The sequence below is a fragment of the Erinaceus europaeus genome, chromosome 20 (assembly GCF_950295315.1).
Source record: "Erinaceus europaeus chromosome 20, mEriEur2.1, whole genome shotgun sequence".
Lineage (NCBI taxonomy): Eukaryota > Metazoa > Chordata > Mammalia > Eulipotyphla > Erinaceidae > Erinaceus > Erinaceus europaeus.
Genome location: NC_080181.1, coordinates 20,284,264 through 20,298,274, shown reverse-complemented (window position 1 = coordinate 20,298,274; position 14,011 = coordinate 20,284,264). Strand labels below are relative to the sequence as shown.

The window sequence follows — 14,011 nt, the reverse complement described above, 5'->3', positions numbered from 1 at the left end:
AACTCTCAGTCCTGTCTCCGCACCTACTTCCTTGGCACCACTTTACAATTCTGCTGTTCTCCCCACCCGTACACTGCTGCTAGACCCAGATATACTCATGAGAATTTTGTTATATTAGGGATCTGTCTAGAAAGCAGGGAGAAATGAGATAGGAAAATGAAAACAATGGAAAAATGTAATTTCACCAAAATAGAAGAATCTTGTTCAGGGAGAAGCATAAAGAGGGTCCCTGGTCACCCTTGGCTAGGTTGATATGATTAGATGGAGTGGGAGAAAGACCTAGTGCTAAAAGCAGTGAAGTCAATTTCAGTGCACAGGGCAGACTCTGGAATAGCCACTGAGCCAGGACACAGCCCACACTGCAAGACTGGGCCAGCACAAAGGGAACTTGGCAGGGTGGGAATATTAGGGAGGTCTGGAGACAGGACAGTAAGCAGCCCACCACTGTCAGACCATCCAACCTCTTAATATGTCCAAGCCAGGAGGCACAGAAGGAAGTCCAGAAAGAAGTTGTGGCCAGTGGGTCTTCCCTGAGCAACGTCTAAGAGGTGTAGACTTGTGGAGTAGAAGAATTGGAAACTTGGGTCCAGAAAGGGTGAACATGGTAAGTTCTGAGGGTGCCTAACAGGGCTTTGATTCCATCTTGGAGAAAGAGCCTGACAAAGCAGTGAACAGATGTGAGTGTGGATGGTGGCCCAGGGCTGCCCAAGTGCTCTTCTCTCACCAACAGGCATCCTGGGTGAATCCAAACACCCTAGGGAACCTACAGTCTGAATGGCCTAGAAAACTCTGCTGGACTTAAGACCTCATATTGAACTACTTACTGGACATCTCTACTTGGGTGTTGCAGAGTCAGGCCACATTCAAAATGGCCTACACAATCCTGTCCAGTTTCCAAGCTTCCAGTCAAACTTATTTCAGAAGAAAGCATCACACTGCCCACACAGAACTTCCCAGGGAAGACAGTGATATCCCTGATCTCCCCATCTGCCTCAAGCCCCTGGCAGACAACTGAGATTTTTCCAGTTCTACCTCCTGGCTATCAGGTTTGTTCCTGATCTCTATCCCTCCTACATAGCTCACATTCAAGCCACCAATACTCCTGCCTCAATTGCCACAACAGTCTCAGCTACCATTGACTTACCTGTCCTTGTTGATGTCATCTTACATGCCATTCTCATGCTATTCTTATTCCCAGGCCCTAGGGAATGTTCCATTTTCTGAAGGGAGGCTGGACAATATACTCTACCTACCACCCGAGGAAGATGGGTCCTGAAATTGGTGCAGCCTGGAATGTTCCTAGCCATGACACAGAACGCAAGCTCAGACCTACAGGGATAGAGGTTACATAGGCCCCTGTGCTGAACATGGGCCCCAGATCAAATCATTAACAATATTTACACACTTTTCCCATATTTGGGAGTTACTCTCTTCCCTGATCCAGCTTTCTAGCCCTTTTCCAACTATTAAATCATTTCCCCAGACAATAACATGGGTCCACCTGCATATTAGACGTCAGGCTCAGGCAAAAACTAGTAAAATCATGGGCCCCTTGGAATATACCAAAAACAGACCTACTAGCTTTTCCAAAACGGAGACCCCAAATCTTCATCTGCAATATTCTTGCCTTTAGGTTCATGATTAGTCAACAATTTGTTCTGTTTTATATCTTAACTCTTTTTCAGCCACCAGGTTCCAGATGCTGCCATGATGCCAATTGGACTTCCCTGGGCAGATGACCCCATGAATGTGTCCTGAAGCCTTACCTCCCCAGATCCCTGCCCCACTAGGGAAAGGAAGAGACAGGCTGGGAATATGGATCAACCTGCCAATGCCCATGTTCAGCAGGGAAGCAATTAAAGAAGCCAGACCTTCCACCTGCTGTACCCCATAATGACCCTGGGCCCATACTCCCAGAGGGATAAAGAATAGGAAAGCTACCTAGGGAGGGAGTGGGATACAGAGATCTGGTGGTGGGAGTTGTGTGGAAATGTACCCCTCTTATCCTATGGTCTTGTCAATATTTCCATCTTATAAATAAAAATTATATATATACATGCATATATCCCAAGCTCCTGTGATAAAAATGAATAGATACAAGCCCTAGGCCAGATCAATGGTATTTAAATATTTTCCTCATATTTGGGAGCTACTCTCAGCCCTGATCCAGCTTTCTAGCCCTATTCTCAACTCTGACACCATCTTCCCAGATAATACTTTTTTTAGTCCACCTGCATGTTAGCTGGCAGGCCCAGGAAAAATCAGTAAAGTCATGGATCCCCTTGGAACGTACCTAAAATAGACTTCTTACTTCCTATACGAAGAAACTGTGGGTTCCTGTTTATTAAACAATTTGTCCTACTTTGTATCTTAACACCTTTCAGTTCCAGACACTACCATGATGCCATCCTGACTTCCCTGAGCAAACGACATCACCGATGTGTCCTGAAATCTTACCTGCCCAGAGCCCTACCCCACTAGGGACAGACAGAAACAGGCTGGGGGTATGGATCCACCTGCTAATGTCCATGTCCAATAAAGAAGCGATTACAGAAACCAGAACTTCCATCTTCTGCACCCCATAAAGAATTTTGGTCCAGGTTTCATGGTGGGGTACCAGGTGAAGCACACATAGTAAAAAAGCAAGGACACACACGAGGATCCTGGTTTGAGGCCCGGCTCCCCACCTGCAGTGGGGGAGGTCACTTCACAGGCGGTGAAGCAGGTCTTTAGGTGTCAGTCTTTCTCTCTCCCTCTCTATCTTCCCCATCCTTCTCAATTTCTCTCTGCCCTATTAAAAAAAAGAGAAAGAAAAAAGAATTGAGGGAGTCGGGCGGTAGCACAGCAGGTTAAGTGCAAGTGGCACAAAGCACAAGGACCAGCGTAAGGATCCTGGTTCGAGCCCCCGGCTCCCCACCTGCAGGGGAGTCACTTCACAGGGGGTGAAGCAGGTCTGCAGGTGTCTGTCTTTCTCTCCCCCTCTCTGTCTTCCCCTCCTCTCTCCATTTCTCTCTGTCCTATCCAAGAATACCAATATCAATAGCAACAATAATTACTGCAACAATAAAACAAGGGCAACAATAGGGAATAAATAAATAAATATTTTTTTTTTAAAAGAATTGAAAGTAGTGCAGGCACCGAGCCCCAGTAATAACCCTGGGGAAAAATTGGGGGAAGTCCATACACCCAAAGGGGTAAAGAATAGGGAATCTTCCAATGGAGGGGATGGGACACAGAATTCTGGTGGTGGGAACTGTGTAGAATTGTACCCCAGTTATCTAACAATCTCGTTAATCATTATTAAATCACTAATATATATTTTTTAATCCTACAGTTATTTTCACTTACTAAGGATAAATCCCAAGTTCCATTGTCCTGCCTATCTGATCTACTTTTAACTATAACTACCTTGGACTATTTGATCTGCCTTACCTCTGTGATCTACCTTTTGACTATTTCTCCAGCTCCATTCTTTTCTACTACCAATTATATGCTCCACAAACACACTTATTCTCCACTCCTAAAGCCTGTCATAGGTGAGCAGGGATGCGGTTCAGTCCTAGAGCACACAACAAGTTCTCAGCACTGGGTATAACAGTGATGCTCTGTCTGTCTCCCTGCCCAGGCACCTACCTACCTATTTCATTAATAAGGAAGATAGTAAAGTTTTTTTTAACCTCATCACCATGTCACTGCTTCAAATGGCTCCTTGACTAGCAAGAAATCCACACAACCACCACCACGATTTGTAGCTAACACAGGATCACCGAGACCCAGCTCTGCAGAACCTTATCCAAGAAGCTTTCCCTTTCCACTAGATACTTTCCAAAGGCTAAAATTATTACTATTATTTACTAGAACACTTCTCATCTCTGGTTATAGTGGTGCTGGAGATTGAACCTGGAATCTTGAAACCTCAGGCATGAAAGTCTTTTTGCACAACCATTATGCTATCACTCCAGCCCCCAAATATCATTTTTTTAAAAAAAGATCCTAAAAGATGACTTTATTTTTCACATTCAGGGACGCTAATTTGTCCTCTCATGATGCACAGTGCCAAGCTTCACATCAATCACACTACCTTTTATTAGAGTCATCTGTTTCTATCTACTTCCCACTTAATGGTAGTCTCCATGGGAGGAAGGATGATGTATGGCATCGCCAAAATCCAGTCATAATAGATTCTAAATAAACTGTAAATAAATAACTGTATTAAATAAATTATGACCACTCCTTTGATTTACTCAGTTCTCCAATGTTGGAAGAGGAAAGACTGCTTAGTGCTGTTCTTCCCACACAGTTTTCAGGGGGACTTGGGTCAACATCATGGGCTCTGGGTTCACGTACAGCTTCATCTTACTGACTGAGGAAACCTGGGCAAGTTACCTAAATCTTCTTGAGTCTCACCCTCCCTCACTGCAAAATAAAGATCGACACACTCTGCTTTGTGAGGTTGTATAAGGTCACAAACAGTACTGTTCTAGGTACATAGTAAATACTCAAAGAAAACAAAACAAAACCTGGTTATAATCATTCTTCCTCCCTATTCTGTATGCCAGCCTGTTATTCAGAGTATGGTTTTGGTTGGGAATGGAAAACAAACTAAATCTTTTCAGTCTATCTTTAACCTGAAATTTCTGCCTTTGTTTTGAGAAAACATCGTTTGCACTCTTAGCTCTTTTTTTCTTTTCCAAGAGGAAAGCTTCACAGAGTCACGGTGGCAGCTAGAACATGGGTCCCGTGAGCCTGGATGAGAGGAGTGGTGCTACCTGCCCAGTGCAGAGGGGCTGGGCCACGGTGGCAACTGGGCCACGGTGGCAACCCACCAGTGCTAACGACCTTTGTGCAGCTCATTAGCGGCACCTCACACTCAATATTTACCCTTGTGTGCTTTACAGCATTCTGCTTTCTCCTTGGGAAGCAAGCTGTTTTCATGGCAAGGAAAACCTCTGATGCCAGGCAGCAGCTTCAGCTCTGTCTACAGTGGATGGCTGGGGAGAACATGATGCCCAGGAGCCTGGGACGAGGCAGGAAGCTCGGGGTTCTCATTCCAGCCCTGGGTGGAGCTTTGGGCAGTACAGTTCTACCCAACAAGGGTGCCACACTCATGACTCAGCTCAACAGTTGTGGCCCCAAATGTATTCCACACAATTGCTCTGTGCTCACCACCTTTGTCCTCTGGAAGGCACAGTTCTCTGAGCTCGGGCCAGACCCCACTCCTTTAATAAGCACTTGGGGAAGGGCCTTCATGGAGGCTTCCTTGAGTAGGTGGTGCTTTGGGGACCTGCTCACCAGCTTGTCACAATTCACTTAAAGGTGTGTTCTCTCTCTCTCTCCCTTCCTCCCCGCCCCCCCCCCCCCACAGAGACATGCAGCAGAGCATACATGGTGCCAGAGATCGAGCTCAGAACCTCATGCCTGCAGGTTCATTGTCTTACTGCTGTACCTCCTCCTGGCAACTATTATAAAGCTTTAACCCAGCTCCTGAGCTGAGGCAAGCCCTAGGCTAAGGGCTGGGGCAACATCAGGACTAATAGGACAGAGTCTCAGCTGTGAGCAGCTCATTTAAATGCAAATGAGCTCAGGCAAGAATTACTAAAGTCATGGGCCACATGGAACATACCTGAAACAGACTTCCTAGTTTCTTTGCACATCCCCTAGTTTTATTTGCTCTATTCCTACCTTGGGGTTCCTGTTTATTGAAAATTTATTTTATATCTTACTGCCTTTCAACCACCAAGTTGCAGCTGTTGCTATGATGCCATCCTGACCTTCCCGGGCAGATGACCCCACCAATGTGTCCCGGAACCTCACCTCTCCAAAGTCCTGACCCACTAGAGAAAGACAGAAACAGGCTGGGGGTATGGATTGCCCTGCCAATGCCCACGTCCAGTGGAGAATCAATTACAGAAGCCAGACTTCCCACCTTCTGCACCCCATAAAGATCTTTGGTCCATACTCCTAGAAGGATAAAGAATAGGGAAACTTCCAGTGGAGGGGATGGGACACAGAACTCCAGTGTTGGGAACTGTACCCCTGTTATCTTACAGTCTTGTTAATCATTATCTAATCAATAATAAAAAAAATCTTGGCAGAAAAAATAAAAGAAGACTGAGCTGCAGCAATCCTGCTAAGCAGGGATGCTAACGGGTACAGTGCTGAGCTCCAGGGCAGGGCCACTTGAGAAGAACCTGGGGCTACATGGAGTAGGGATCACTAAGCAGCCTTATACTGGGAGCTCTCAACTCAGACCCACCTCTGTGGGAGACGTCTGACCCCCACCCTCTGCCCTGTTCTGAAGCCACAGACCTGGAAGCCAGGGCTGTGTCACAGCTGTAACTCCAGGTCCTGCATGACGTGATGCAGACCCAGACGCTGCCTCCGGGGACTGAGTGTGTTCTGGAGAGCAGCAGGCTCACAGCCACTCTGACAGCCCCAAGCCAAGCTGCTTCCTGCTTCCCTCAGCGTCTCCCCCACAGCTCAACTCAGCCCACTTCTCAGCCCTCCAATGCTCCCCAGCTTCCAATCCTCCCACCTTACTCCCCAATCCAGTGTAGACAGCAGAGGACACCACGTGGCCAGACACTTCTCATCACCCCCAGCCACAGATGTTCAATGACTAAATGTGTCTCCCCCAAATTCATGTGATGCAGCCAAATCCCCTATGTGATACTTGGGGGGGGGGGGGTGAGGAGGTCATTAGGTGTGGAGAAGAACCTTCATGAAGGCACCGGGACTGGAAAACAGATCCTAGAGGATGCTCTTTCTACAATGTGAAGATACAAGGAGAAGGCAAGAGTCTGCAAACCAACGAAGAGTTCCACACAAGCTGATCATGAGCACTCAGCCTCAGGAACTATGAGAAGTGAGTGATGTCTACAAGCCACCCAATCCAGGGGCCTTGGCGGCAGCATCATAATATAAGTGAGGCAAGATGCAGCCCAGAATGAATGAAAACTTCAACCCTGGGGCATGGTTGACCGGTCAGTGTGCAGTCCCAAAAGCACTGGAGTTCCTGTCCTACCACCAGCCTTGTCCAGGCTGAAACTGCTTTTTGGAAGTGCACAGAGTAGCAGGAGAGAAAATAACTTGGGTAGCTGCATGCTTAGTGGCAGGAGATGAACCCGGAGGATGGTCCTGTGTTGCAGAGGTGACCACAGAACCCAACGCCTCTTGTGAAGCCCATGGAGCTGCCTACCTGCCCCTGACATGCAAATCCCCACACCACAGCTCCTCTCCATGAGCAGGTGAAGCTTCACAAATGGTGAAGCTGTGCTGCCCTGTCTCTCCTCCTGTCCCTCTCTCTCTCATCCTCTATCTGGAAAAAAAGGTCTGCTAAGAGTCATGGAATCAAAAAAGACACAAAGTCATGGACCTGGTGGTTTTCTTGCATGCCCCAGTCATTACCTACTTCTGGGCCTTAGTTTTCTCAAAACTAATTCCATTTTACGCCAAGGGCTCTTTCAGTCTCTCTTCCTCTCCTTCTCTTTCCTCATAAGGGCACTAACTCAGGACAAAGCAGGAAAGGCAGCCAAGACAGAATGATCAGTCCTGGTGCCAACCTACTTATACCAACGTGGCTGTATCCAGACTTGTGGCAAAAGCTAAAGCCCAGCCAGCCTTGGGTTGAGGACACTTCACTTACATACACGCCTGCCTAAAGCTACTCAGAGAAGTAAAATACATGTATTTTTCCAAGTGTCTTAAAGAAATCTAGAAGCCATCCAGTTTAGTGTCCCTTTGATAGGTTGCTGGAACCAAGACCTCAGGAGAATGGTACTGACTAAAGCTGCGTAGTATGTAGATAGCCTATCCCCTGGCCTCCTGTCCCTCAGGGCAGTGACTGTCCTAGACTGTGAAGTAGAACACTCAGTGTCTACAGCCCCAGCTTCTGGCTTGGTTCCTCTCTGCTCAGTGCTGCTTAGAGGTGGCACATGTGACTGAAAGATTGGGTGTGGGTGGGAGTCCCATTCAAAGCAGGGGCCTGGGTGCTAGAATGCTAGCAGCTGCTGACCCAGGCCTGAATTCTGGCTCAGTCACTAAGTGGGCTAAGTGACTTTGGGAAGGTTACTTAGCTCCTCTGGGCCTCAGTTTTGTCACCTGCTAAATGGAATCATAATCCAGTCCACCACACGTGTAGCTGCACTGATCAAATGGGTTAATACAGATTAAAGAGCTTCATACTGAGTAAGTCTGATATGGGCCTAGGTGGTTATTATATTGTCATTACTACTACTATTGTTAGATGTTCACAATAAATACATATTCCAAGCCCCATGTCACAGATCAACTAAATTAATATAGATTGAAGAATCATATATAGAGCAAGTGCAATATAAACCTAGGTGGTTATTTTACCACTGTGACCACTTTCATGATTAGAAGTTTACTGTAAATGCTTGTTTCATGCCTGCTCAGAGAGAATCTGAGTGCATCCACGTTGGGAACCGGAAGTCTGCCTTCCAACAAACACCCCAAGTGACTACAGAGAGTGCTGGTGGATTGGGCAGGAGTGGCCCAGGCACCGTACTGGGAGCAGCCCTGCTTCCCAGGGTGTGTCCCTGTGTGGTGACCACTCTTTGTTCCATAAAGGGCTGTCCCTTTTCATTCTTCTTCTTCTAGCGTTTGCCTCTCTTTTCATTTGCAGCTCTAGATCCACACTTCTCAGAGTCTGCCCCCTCTAGGGTGGCTGCTTTAAAGACTGAGCCTCAGGTCCTGCCCCAAATTAGCTGGTCTTGACTTAGGCTTAGAAAGTTCAGCTCATGGGCTTAGGCAAGTCTGATGACTAGTTGAGCTATTTCCCTGGCCAAGCACAAAAAAGGTTGTCTTCTTTTTTTGCTTGTGGACTAAGAAATTGGCCTGTCCAGCACTGCCCCCTCCTGAAGTGATCTAGATGGAGGTCTGTAGCACTTTGAAGTCTCTGGTAAACTGCAGCTTTCTTGGACTAGCCTAGCTCTGCATGTGGGCACTGTGGGTCCCAGAACTGCCCGGGAGGGAGGGACCCAGGGTGCCCTTTGCTCCCTTCTACCTCGCCTACTCAGAGCTGCTGCTCACAGATCTCCATCCCAGCCTGGGTGGAAGTTCCATGCCCGCCTCTCATTTCCTGCCAAGAACAGAGCCAGCCTTTCTGATGCCCTGGCTCTCTGCCCAGTGCCCGGGCATCAGGAGACACCCTTGAACACAGCCTCACCCTTTCTCTCCAGGACTGAGAGCCATGCTGGGGTGGGCAAAGAAGGGGCAGGGCCATCACTTAGGGGCTGCTAAGACCCAGCTTGGGGAGCAGCCAAGAAGTCAGTCCCCAGACCAGACAGCCCCTCCCAGCCTACCCAGACCTCTGTGTACTCATGCAAAGATAATTCAGTTACTGGAACTCAGACTGGAGAGATAACCTGATTTAGAAGCTGAAACCCTCTGAGCTGGGGAGGTGGGGGTGGTAATGTAGGAATAGTTCTTATTAACCCAGGAGGCTGAAGCAGTAAACACAGGAGAGGGGGTATTTGGTGGGGAGGTACTAGGCGTCTGCCCGCCTAGGAAAAATGATTGCTTGGGACTGGAGGCTGATGGGTAGAACTTGAACCCCCTTCCCTGTACTCTCAGTTCATCTAAACACTCACTGGCCCTTAAATGCCTCCGTGAATTCACTTTTTTTTTTCTAGAAATTTAAGATAGCCATCATCTGCCTTATATAGCCATCAAGGGAGGAGATAAGCTGAGAAACCTATAAAATGTCAGCAAGGAAAAAAAAAAAGAAAGAAAAAGGAAAATTTCCTGGGGGTTAATTTGAGTCATTGATCACCTGCTTCCTTGGAACAAGTTATTTCAGTGAGAGTTATCATCTCTGAAAGCTTGTGGCTTGGAGACTGTGGAACCCATGGGTATGGGGGAGAGAGCACATAGAGGTCAAGGTCAGAAGCCTGTGGGCCATTCTTTCCCCTCCTCTTCCTTCATACCCAGAGCCTGCACTCCATGGGCCAAATCGGGGGACCTCACTCACCCTCCCTCTGCCTCTCACACAGTCTTCTCGACCTAGAGCCACCCAGCCCAATCCCATCACTTCCCTCCACCTGCATTTGGAGGGGAATGGGCTGGTTTCTTTGGCCCTGGAAAGGAAAGGGGGTGACTCAGCCCTTGAGAGCAGTTCCCTTTATTTATCTCTGTCTTCTCTTCTCCAGGCATACAGACATTTTTCTCTGCAAATAATTTGTCTTCTTCTTTTTTTTTCTTTTTCTTTTCTTTCTAATATAACCTGCCCATTCTGTCAAATAAATGTAAAACACTCAAGAAGAAGCTCAAGCCAGCACAAGAGTTCCTTGGGTGGTTTAGATGGGAGGGCTGAGTAGGGTGCTACTCTCACCCAGAGGTCACCTGGAGAGACCAGAGGCCCCACCCCATCAGAGAGGCTTGCACTGGAGCTGTCCTGGGAACAGCTGCTGGAGCAGGTCTGGAAGCTCCCACATCAGCCAGGCGGCAGACAGGCCAGCAAGGAAGGAGTTAAAGGACAGTAAGCTGTCCCCACCTCCCTCCTTCCTCTGGACCCCTGATTAACCAGTCAGTAAAAAGGCCTGGTGGAAAAAGTCCAGAATCATCCACCCTGATCCCAGGGGCATCTGCTCTTCTCAGCACAAATCAAATCCCTCAGAGTGAGGAGTGGACTGGGAGAGTGAGGAGGGCACAGGGAGGTGGCTTCCAGTGCTTTTCTCAGGCTGGGCAGGAGGGAAACCTTCTGCCTCTGGGGTCTGAAACCCAAGGTTTTGATAAAAGTGTGTGTGGGGGGGGCTCTCAAGAGCACCATGATGCACCTGTGTGCTGGCTTCTGCATATCCTCCGGCGAATTTGTTATATCCCCAGCAGAGATGTGCCTTGCTGTCCCTAGCATTTAAGGGGGTTGGGGTCATCTTTAGGGTTACCTTCTGTGTCCTGAGGACTTGAGTGAACTAAGAGATAAGGAAGGGAATTCCATCTGAGCAAACCTCAGGAAAGGTGGACTCTCCAGCTTCTGCCAGGAAGCTCAGACCTCCCACTGCTCCTCCAGGGAAGGGCCTACTTAGCTTGGCTCCTTTCCTGCCCACCCTCCCCACCCCCACCCCCCACCCCCATCCCAGGCCTCAGCTTCTGCCAGTGGGACAGTCTTTAGGCTCTATAGGTCTGTTGCTGAGCCTTTGTGTCCCTGAAATGCCTGAAATTTTCTAGGCCATAAACTACTGTCCCTTCCTCTGCAGCTCTGAGCACCCTCCTCAGGGTCCTCCTAGCCATGCTAGCCTGAAGGGGTCTTCCCTGCTTCAAGTGAGGGCTGCGTTTCTGGGTCCTGCCTTGCTTGGGATCTGCTAGTAGTTCAGAAGGGCCTATCCATGTAAAAACACTGGGGTGTCCACACTGCTGTAACACACAGTTAAATAGGGAGCCTGTATTTCTAGAATATTCTGCTTGTACTCATACCCAGACAAGGTCTTCAGTAACAGCACTGAGGAAACCCCACTAATATAATTTTTTAATGTAGTGTCATAAGTACTATGAGTAACATAATAAGAACAGTGTTCACCCTCCAGGACAACCATTTTTCAGACATAGGGATGCCTATAGCAAAGCTAGATCCCAGGCCCCAATCTCACCCCTCCCCACTCCCTGTCCCCCATCATCCACCAAACTCCTCTGCATCTACCTCACCCCTTTCCTTCCCAGGACTCAAGAATCCTGAGCTGGCATGCCCAGAGGTGGAGACAGCTCTGAGAAACGGGAAGGCAGAGACAGACAGAATAGTCTGCATATGAATATCTGCTTAGCTGCCAAGGGCAAAAAGATTCATGTGAAAACCCCACCCTGAGAAGCTAGTAGCGATCCATCAGCAATGTCATCAAGTTAGGATACTTATTGTAGGTTTGCGGGAGAACCAAGTAATGTACCGATTCAGGAATCACAGATTTGGAGAAAGAGAGGAGACAAAAAGCTCTCCCCTCCTCACACAATCAAGCCCTCACACAGCTTGCTTTTCTGGCTGGAGCTGCGTGAGAGAAGGGGAATGTGGAGGCTAGAGGGTGCAGACAGTGGGCCAGATGGGGAAACCAGCCTCCCACACAAAGAGGGGAAGGGAAAGCCATGTATCCACCTGCGACTCCAGGAAGGAACCATGTGAAGATGGCCAGTGGGCACTGCAGAGGGAGGACTTGCCAGGGCTGGCTGTCCCAGAAGCCCAAAGTGCTCCGACTGAAAGAAATATGTCTGTATCCACTAACTATTCTTCAGGACCAGGCAGAGAAATTGACGCTGTTGATTCATTTAGCTCAGCAGTATTCAGGTCAAAATCAATCTTGTCAAAAATCCATCACCCACACTCAATAAGTAAGAAAAGGGATACAGGCTCTCAGGGAATCAATCACACCCCAACAGGGAGCAGCTGCAAACGGATCTATTACGGCCTCTGACGGGGGCTTCCATTACTCAACCTTCTGGTTCTGAACGTTCCCTGGGGATCTTTCCAAGGTCATGGGCACCAGTCCCAGTCCCTACCAGCAGCCAGCACTGCAATGGCACAAGAGCAGGTGGTCAACCTCCCGGTCTTCTCTCTCCAGCCAGGTAGAAGTTTCTAGAGACATAGTGTATTTATACACACTTACTTTACTCAGGATCAGCATTCAGTGGCTTGGGAGGGCCCCACAGAAGTCCCTTCATCCATTTCTTGATTTCAGAAATCACGTTTATGTAACTCTGCTGCTGGCTTCAAATCCATGTGGCTTCCTCACATCTGCAGGAAAGGAAAATCATAGCTTAGGATAGAGTGGACCCTGCAGGGCTTCCCAACTGCAGGGCCTCTCTGAAGACAGACAGAAGTCAAGACATCCCATCCTCCTTGTTCTTAGTTCTGAAGTCAGCATCCCCAAATACTGACGACCCTGATCCTCCAAACTCAAAGTAGGGGGACCAGAGAATGTTCCTCAAAAGAATCAGGTGAAGCGGAGAAGCAATTATAGAAGCCAGACCTCCCACCTTCTGTACCCCATAAAGAATTTTGGTCCATACTCCCAGAGGGATAAAGAATAGGCAACTTCCCTGGACAGACAACCTCACCAATGTACCCTGGAATCCCACCTCTCCAGAAACCCACCCCACTAGGGAAAGATAGAAACAGGCTGGGAGTATGGATCGACCTGTCAACACCCATGTTCAGCAGGGAAGCAATTACAGAAGCCAGGCCTTCCACCTCCTGCACCCCATAATGATCCTGGGTCCATGCTCCCAGAGGGATAAAGAATAGAAAAGCTTGCAAGGCAGAGGATGGGATATGGAACTCTGGTGATGGGAATTGTGTGGAACTGTACCCCTCTTATCCTATGGTCTTGTTGATATTTTTCATTTTATAAATAAATTAAAAAATTTTTTAAAAATTTTAAAAAGAATAGGGAAGCTTCCAGTGGAGGGGATGGGGCACAGAGCTCTGGTAGTGGGAACTGTATGAAGTCACACCCCTGTTATCTTACAGTCTTGTTAATCATTATTAAATCACTAATATTTTTAAAGTAAACAAAGGGTCTGTGAGGGAGAGGCCTGAGCTCTATCTTTGCATTCTCATAGCTGTGTGAGCTCCACCCAGTTTAAACCTCTGGGCATCTCACTTTTCTCATACATAAGCTGGAAATTGCAAAGGGTTGTCCTCTTAGTAATGCTGCACATTTCCCAAGCCTCCTCCATGTGTGAAGAATGATGTCGACAGTACCCAGTGGGTGAAGACTCTTGTTAGACAAAGGTCCCTGCTGGCATTGAGTCTTCACTTTTATTCTCATTTTTCTGCCACAACAACCTTTAAGATGTGTCCACAGGATTCATTCATTCTCTCAGAAAATATTTCTTCTCTGTTGACTATTCTACTCCTGTGCTGAATTCTGGAAAGAGTATACACAGAGGGCTGGGGCAGAGGGCCTCTAATCACATGCAACACTCACAGATAATAACAAATGGTTCATGGAGAGCAGGAATGAACTGGAGAGTGACTGAGTTGCTGTGGGGTTGGGAGCTGTTT

At 47.9% G+C, this 14,011-nt stretch overlaps 1 long non-coding RNA gene across 1 annotated transcript in view; it reads right to left on the bottom strand.

The window, feature by feature from the left end:
• The window catches only part of LOC132535002 (uncharacterized), a 240,501-nt gene that overhangs the window by 175,523 nt on the left and 50,967 nt on the right, over positions 1 to 14,011 (bottom strand). Inside the window, exon 2 of the long non-coding RNA XR_009546777.1 lies at positions 12,612 to 12,739. This is a non-coding gene — a long non-coding RNA (uncharacterized LOC132535002). The remainder of the gene's footprint in view (positions 1 to 12,611; positions 12,740 to 14,011) is intronic.